The sequence below is a fragment of the Petaurus breviceps genome, unplaced genomic scaffold (genome assembly GCF_028583685.1).
Source record: "Petaurus breviceps papuanus isolate PSGF00001 unplaced genomic scaffold, PetGlider_PUasm1.0 90784, whole genome shotgun sequence".
Lineage (NCBI taxonomy): Eukaryota > Metazoa > Chordata > Mammalia > Diprotodontia > Petauridae > Petaurus > Petaurus breviceps.
Window position 1 is genome coordinate 8,724,139 of NW_027187345.1, and position 8,672 is coordinate 8,732,810.

Consider the following 8,672-nt stretch of genomic DNA (forward strand, 5'->3'; position numbering starts at 1 on the left):
AACACTTTGAAGTAGGCTGTGCAAATTCTATTATCCTCATTTTACAAAAAAGGAAATTGAGCCTCAGGAAGAATAAATTTCTTGCCCAGGATCATACAACTAGCCAGTATAAGAAACAAGATTTAAGCCCAGGACTAGCCACACCCACAACTCAATCATTATTGCTAAAGAATTAGGAATTGATCCCAATGCCATCTATTTTGGGTGGCAGTGGGATCAGCCCAGTGGTAACAGAAGAGAGCAAGCAATAAGAGGAAAGTAAGTCCATCAAAAATAAAAGGTTGACATTGAAGATAAGCCAAGCTCTTCATGTGATAAGCAGAGGTAAGTAGAAGTTCTTCAGTATTGATTGTACTTTAATTTTTCTTTTCCAGAAAGATTTGACCTGCAATATTGATAATATTCACAAAAAAGGATTCTTTAGCCATGGATCTATCAACATAGGTTGTTATTAACATAGCCAAAGCAAAAGAAAAAATTGATGCAGTTAATAAAGATGATTAATAGGAGCGGCCAGGCACAGTGAGTAGGAGCACTGGCCCCAGAGTCAGGGTGACCTGGGATCGAATCCGGACTCTGATACTTAGCACCACACCCAGAAATAACTGTCCGTGTAAACTTGAGCAAGTTACTTAACCCCAATTGCTGAAAAAATTTTAAAAATAAATATAAATAAATAAATAAATACATACATACATACATACATAAATAAATGATTAATGACATCATCAGTGTGACATGTGATTTGTGGTGTTTCTCCAAGAATGATGATCAGTGTTCCCTATAATTACTTTAAGTTCCATGTGGACAACCAGGCTATAAATGCAATAAGTTGAGTGATAAAATGTAGAGCTGAAAAGGACATTAAAGATAATGTGGTCCAATCCCTTTATTTTATAAATGAGGAAACCGAGGCCTTAATCAGTTAAGTAACTTGATCTTACTGACCACTGAAGAACAGAGTCTAATGAAGTAATGAAAAGAACTTGCAACACAATTAGTCTACTATGTAATTAATGATATGCATAACTGTTATTGTGCTACATAGTAATTATACATAAATACTAAGTAATTTGTGTGTCTTACTATAATTAGTATTACTGTAAACTGGTGGGAAAGAGGGAAGTGGAGCAATGACCAATGACTTTCTCTAGCAGAAGAGGAGGCCAGGAGCTGTCCAAAGTCCCAAAATCCCCCATCCATGCCACAGTACTTAATCCTGCTCTTCTGCTTCATGACCCATGCTCCAAGTCCTCCTCTCTTCTTCCACTCCTAGGAAAACTACCATTTCTCCAGTGTATGGAGGAGAAAAATTCCTCAATCTCTATACTTTCTATACTTAGATATTTCATCCACTCCCATGGTTTCAATTATCACCTCAATGAAAATGTGTTACCAAACTCAAATAGGAGCCACTAAACCACACATCAGGATCCCCGTGAGCTTCATGTTGACTTGGGAAAAAATGCATATTAACACAATCTATGTTATATTGTATTTTTATTTATTTTGTTAAATATCCCCCAATTACATTTTAATCATCTTCTAGTGTTCTTGGGAATGCTGCAGTAGCAATGTGGCACTGGCCAAATGTAAAAACTCTAATGTTGAGGACAACCAATTCTGAATCTCAACCTCCATCCTGTCCCAGAACTCCAGATTCATGTTTCCAGCTGCCCACTAGAGAACCTCATTTGAATATTCCACCTGTACACAACATGTGTAAAAATTGAACTTTTCATCTTCCCCAACAAACTTGCCTCTTCTAATTTCTTTAATACTGTTAGTAACACCATCCTCCCACTTAACTAGATTTATAATACCAGGGCAATCTTTGACTCTTTCCTCCCCTTCACCCTTTATATTCAATCATGTCATAAAATCTAATTATTTCTACCTCCATAGTATCTCCCACATTTGTCCTTACTTCTCCATTCCTTCATTTTTTTTTTTTTGCCTACACTGTCATAATAGTCTCGTAATTCCCTGCCTCTGGTCAATCTCCCCTCTAATCCATTCTTCATACCGAGTTATCTTCATAATCACATACTCTAAATTCTAATCATCATGGACAACTTTCCATCAGCTTTACTTGTACTGTCCTCTCCTATCTCCATATCTCCATGCCTTTGCTCCTGCCTTCTCTCATGGAATTAATGTACTCTCCCCTCCATTTCCATCTTCATCTGCTGAAGTCCTTCCCTTCCTTCAAGGTCCAAATCTGATCCTTTCTCTTACATGAAGCCTTCAGTGACTCCACCCATGTAAAAAGTCAAGTTCTTATAGTACTTTGACTGAACTTCTCCTTTGTACTCTTCTGACCTTGTATCATTGTTCTTTGTGTATTTATCCTTCCTCCTTTAGACTATAAACTTCTTGAGTATGGTTTATTGTATCTTGACTTTGGGTCTCCAACATTTGGCATAACTCCTTGTACCTTATAGCTACTGAATGTTTCTTGAATTGAATTTCTGGAACTTCTTTTACTTATCTGAATAATGAGGAGATTTGACTAGTCAGCATTTTTTAAACCATTTGGACCAGAAAATAAAGTTGTTTATCTGACAGAAGGGAATGTCTGGAATAATGAAATCCCCATGAGATTAAGGGAGAAGGTTGAGAAAATTTGCCAAGTCATTTAATGTTGAAAAGTTATTGGATTTGACTTATGATGAAAAATGCTATCCACAGGAACAGGCAGTTTTCAGATGCAAAAATTACAGCCATCCATAGTCATATAAAAAATGCTCTAAAATCGCTGTTGATTAGAGAAATGCAAATCAAAACAACTCTGAGGTACCACATCACACCTCTCAGACTGGCTAACATGACAAAAACAGGAAAATGGTAAATACTGGACAAGATGTGGGAAAATTAGAACATTAATGCATTGTAGGTAGAGCTGTGAAGTGACCTAACCATTCTGTAGAGCAATTTGGAACTATACCCAAAGGGCTATAAAAATGTATATACCCTTTGACCTAGTAATACCATGTCTGCATCTCAAAGAGATCATACAAGTGGGACCTGTATGTACAAAAATATTTATAGTAACTTTTTTGTGGTGGCAAAGAATTGGAAATTGAGGGGATGCCCATCAGTTGGCGAATAGCTAAACAAGTTGTGGTATATGAATGTAATGGAGTACTATTGGGCTATAAGAAATGATGAGCAAGCAGACTTTTGAAAAACCTGCAAAGATTTATATGAACTGATGCAAGTGAAGTGAGCAGAACCAGGAGAACATTGTACATAGTAACAGTCACATTGTGCAATGGCTAGCTTTGATAGACTTATCTCTTCTTAGCAATACAAGGATCTAAGACAACTCCAAAAGACTTATAGTGGTAAATGCTGTCCACATGCAGAAAAAGATCTATCGGGTCTAAATGCATATTGAAGCATATTACTTACTCTCTTTCTCTGTTTCTTCCTTCTTGTGCTTTCTCTCATTCATTCTAATTCTTCTTTACAACATGACTAATGTGAAAATATGAAAGTATATGTAGATGCTATATCAAATTACACACCATCTTGGGGTGGGAGGAAGGGAGGGATGGGGAAAAAATTTGGAACTCAAAATTTTATGGAAGTGAATGTTGAAAACTAAAAATAAATAAATTTATTTTAAAAAAGAAAAAGAAATAAAAATGTTATACACCTCCAAAGAAAGAACTGATAGAATTTGAATGCTGATCTTTTTCTTGGGGGGGGGTGGTCTGTATTTTCTTTTGCATCATGACCAATATGGAAATACATTTTGAATGATTTCACATATCTAATCTTTATCAAATTGCTTGCCTTCTCAAGGGAGAGAGGAAAGAAAGAGAAAATTTAGAATTCAAAATTTAAAAAAATGTTTTAAAAATTTACATGTAATTGAGAAAAATAAAATTTTAAGAAGAAAAAAGTTATTGTATTTAAAAAGAATTTAATATGCAATTTCATTTTGTTAATGTTTTGGAAGGAAAAATGCCAATAACATCAAAATTTTCTCACTGAATCCTTACTCACATCATGTGATTGCTATCAAATATAGTTTGGGAAACACTGGACTAGATGACCTCCAGATCCCCTTAATCTCTAAAGAACAATTAAGAGTATTGTCTTTCAGAGGATCAGGGACCAGAGATTCTCTTACTACTTACAACTTACCTTCTCATAGATATATATGGGAGTAACAACTTAAGGTGAAAGTTCTTAACCTTTTCTGTGTCATGGACACTTTTGGCAATCCTCTCAGAATAATGTTTTAAAATGCATAATATAAAATATATTATTAGGCTTACAAAAGAAGGATTCAATTAAGTTGAAATATAGTGTTAAGAAGTTAAAAAAAAAAATTACTCAGACCCTAGGTTAACAATCTAAGGAAAGGACATGGCTAATATGGAAACATGTTTTGCCTGACTTCACATGCATAAATGATATCATATTTCTTGCCTTCTTGATGGGTGGAGCAGGGGCTAGAGGCAATGAGAGAATCTGGAACTCAAAATTTTTTTAATGAACATTAAAATAAATATATAAAACAAAATTATTTTTAAAAAAAATCTCATGGCCTCAAACATTCTCCCCTGTCCCCCTTGCTTCAATTCCACCAGCTCGAGATGTAAGAGACAAAAATTACAGTAAAAAATGACCAAAATTATCTAGCATATCAGTTCTTAGGCTGAGGTCTGTAAACTTGTATGGGGAAAAATTTATTTTTATTTAATCTAATTGGTTCCCTTTGAAATCTTATTCATTTGATTTTATGCATTTAAAAACATTATTCCAAGAAGAGGTCAACAGTATTCACCAGACTGCCAAGGGGATGGGGGGGGGGGGTCCATCTCTCAGAAAAAGGTTAAAAACCCCTGATCAAGACCAACTCCTTTAAATAAGGAAACTGACAGTGAGAGATGTGAAGTGACTTGTCCAGGTTCACAAAGCTAGTATCAGAGATAGGAGGTAACCACAGATCATGTAACTCCACTATATCACACTGCCTTAGCTTAACAAGAAAACATCCCCTGGAACCTTTGGAAGTGAAAGGCTCTCAGTCATTCACTTAGATTAGGCAAACAGGCTGATTAAACTAATTTGTCCACCTTAGGACAAATAGGAGAAAATATTGATGATGTGGAGAGAGATGGCAATTAATTTAGAGCATGGGACACTGCAAAGTAGGGACAGAGATAGGTACAAGATAAAGTGAAAGTCTCTTCACAGGACACAATGAATGAGCAGAGGGTAACGAGAAGGACAGAAGAGGAAAGATGACAGGAGCCAAGCACAACTATCATTTAAGTCTTCGAAGGTGAGGATTCCCACCCCTACTCCCCAGGACTGTTTCCTGTGAGGGAAATGTGGGGGAAACCAGCTGCTCTGATGTTGTAATAAGATTTTCCCCTTCCCACCTTCACCTCTGTCCTGAATCTGGAAGCAGTCCTTGTCCATTTTGTCACTCAGTTATATAGACTGAACAGACATAAAAATTACTCGTGCCTCCTTCTCTAAATTCCCTGCCAAAGTGTAGATGCTAGTGTACCTGGAGGAAACTTGGAGAAACCTGGGGCATTTCCTAAAATGCTAAGGATCTGGGTAGCCTCAAAAGGAGACTGTCTTAGTGAGAATGGCAATGGTAATGGTTTATTTTCTATCTATAATATTTTGTATAATTTTTCTTGTAACCAATGGCTCATATTTTTTAAATGACAGGTGAGAATTAAGAGTAGGTAAGTTTATGAACTTTCTCTGTAAATATCCCTGGTTCATATTGAAATTGTTTAGCATGATGCTTTCTTTAAGCAATTAAGCTAACCAGAATCATTCAGACCCAAAGTAAAAACAAATCAATAGCTCATGTTGCTCCTTAATTATCTGGGCAATTGTATCAACAATGCAATATTCACAATGCCTACAGTAACCACAAATATGCTGATATGGTTATTAATAGCAAAATATACCAGGCTCTCTACATGGGGGAAAAAGCTAGAACATTTATTCAAATATCAAAAAACTGAGTCCCAAAAGCAGAAAGTCAAAACCATCACAGGAGTTATGAAGTTGGCACACATAGTTAATGTAGTAAACACTCACATTCTCAAGCCTTCAAAACAGAACAGGCTACCTCAGGCAAAGATCCTCCTCTCCCCACTCACGGCAACTGCTCAGCATCCATGAAGCTTGCTCCCAGCAGCTCCCACCCTCCTCAGTTCTTGTCCCTGGCAGTTCTCAGCAGGAGTCCTTAGCAGAAATTCTGGCTGGCTCAAAAACAGGAGTTCACACTGCTGCTACTACTACTGCTTGCTGACACACTTCCAGTCACCATACGAACTCTAGCTTGGCTTCCACTTCCTCTTGTCCCACCCCTTCCTTCAAGTTCAAGGGGCATGGAAGACCTTCAAATCCCATAACCCTTACATTCCACCCCCAAGATCTTTCATGTCCCTTACTTGGCAAAAATACATTAACAATACATTTCATTACATAGGTTAATAGGAGTTTTAGGAGTAACTGATGTCAACAGAATTTTACAACAATATAACAAGGATAGCACACAATAAACACAGAAAACTATATTTTAGGGTGGGGCTTAATCATAAGCTCCCTATCATCCCCCCCCCCAAACAAATAGGGCTCCAAAATCTTGGGGTAAGGGGCAAAGGTTTTTTCTTCCATGGCTATTTGCTGCTGAAATCAGACATAGAGCTGTCCCTGTCCCAAGGGGTCCCATTTGAGAGGTCAGTTCTTCAGCCAGCATTTGGAATGTGCTTGATGCCAGGTCCAGGGGTGACACATCACCGTTTCCGACAGGGGGGTGACATCCAGCTTAAGCTATCAGGTATCTACAGGTGGAGGGTACCAAGCCTGTGGAAACAAATCTAGCAAACAAGGTGAACAGACAAAAAGCCAAGAAGAAGCAAAGAGACAATAACCAGAAACAAGGTAGACACGGGATCAGCCATGCTACTGGAGTCCACGAGCCCACTATTGTAGCCTCACTCACAGTAGAATATATGAGTTAAGGGTACAATTTTGTAATCATCTTTTCCAGAATAGACAATAGTTACAGTGTTATCCCTCCCGTGTGTTTTAATCTCCACAGCCTTTGGAACATCATCTGGCTTCCCTTTTACCCATACTTTAGCTCCCAATTTTATTCTATCAGTAGAACCAAATCCTTCAGTTCCTCTGATTGTTATTTTGGAAGGAGGGTCAGTTTTTACAAGTGGTATTGTTTTACAAGGAATAATAATCACTTGAACTATCCTATCTTTTTTTACCAAACTGTATGGGTCTTTCACCTAAATTATGGAATGTCACAACAATTTCTCCTTGATAATTAGAATCTTTTACTCCAGCTAATACATGTTTTCCTTGAGCTGCTAATCTTGATTTGGGTAAAATCTGGCCAAGGTGATTTTTAGGGATTCTTATGCATATCCCAGTGGAGATTTTTCTTCTTTTCTGTCCAACCAAAAGTCCTCTAAACAATGTAAATCATACCCCACAGAACCAGCTGTCCCTGGGTACAGTGCTGGGACATCTGGCCTCAAGGTCCAATACTCAATATTTGGGATCTTATGTGTTTGTTGTTTTCTAATTTGCAGATTTGGGGTCATCATTCTGGCTAGAAGTGTACTTCCTCCCAATGGTCTATTATTCAAATTACATAAAGCCATGAACAAATTATCCTTCCAATGTTGATATGAATTATTGGAACTTAACTTCCTTAACTGTTCTTTCAGTAATCCATTCATTCTTTCAATTAACCCAGATGCTTCTGGATAATATGGAATATGATATATCCATTCTATATTGTTTAGTATACAATACTTCTTCATTTCATTACCTTTGAAATGTTACCCATTGTCACTTTAAATCTGCATTGGCATTCCATAATATAAACTTATGAGATCTAGAGTTTTACAAGTGTTTTTCTGGGTTACATTCCTATAAGGACAAGCCACTAGTACACCTGAATAGGTGTCAACACAAGTACATATAAATCTGCATCCTTTATCTCGTGGTAGTGGACCAATATAATCTATTTGCCAGATTTGGGCTGGGACTTTTTCTCTTGCTATCTCTCCAGTTACTACCCAGAACAGTTCGCTCCTTTTCCAATTGACATATATGACATTCTTCTGCTATCTGTTTTAACAGTGAATGAGAGATACTAATACTTCAATCTTGTGCCCATCAGTGTGTGACCTGAACCCCCAAATGGCCAGCCGTTTGGTGGACCCATTTTGCTAATACCAGATCATCAGTTGTTGTCAAAGTAGGGACAATATGTTTAGTGGCGATCTTTGCCAGTCAATCAGCATGAGCATTGTACTCATGTTCTGGTGTGGTGAGGGCCATGTGAGCATCTACATGAAAAACTGACAAGTCAGTGACCAAAGACATGTTCCAGATATCTTCCCATAATTCTTTGCCCTAGACTTATTTGCCATGAATTTCCCAATTTTTATTTTTCCACATGGGCATCCATGTAGCTAAGTCATTAGCTACCACCCATGAATCAGTGTCGTCCTTGTTCTATTTTGATGGCTTGATGTACTGCCATAAGTTCAGCATACTGACTACTTCCACCTATCCCAGTACTTTCCAAAGTCCTTCTAGCACACGGGTTATAAACCACTGCTTTCCAATGTCTTTTTTGGCCCAAATATTTTGCT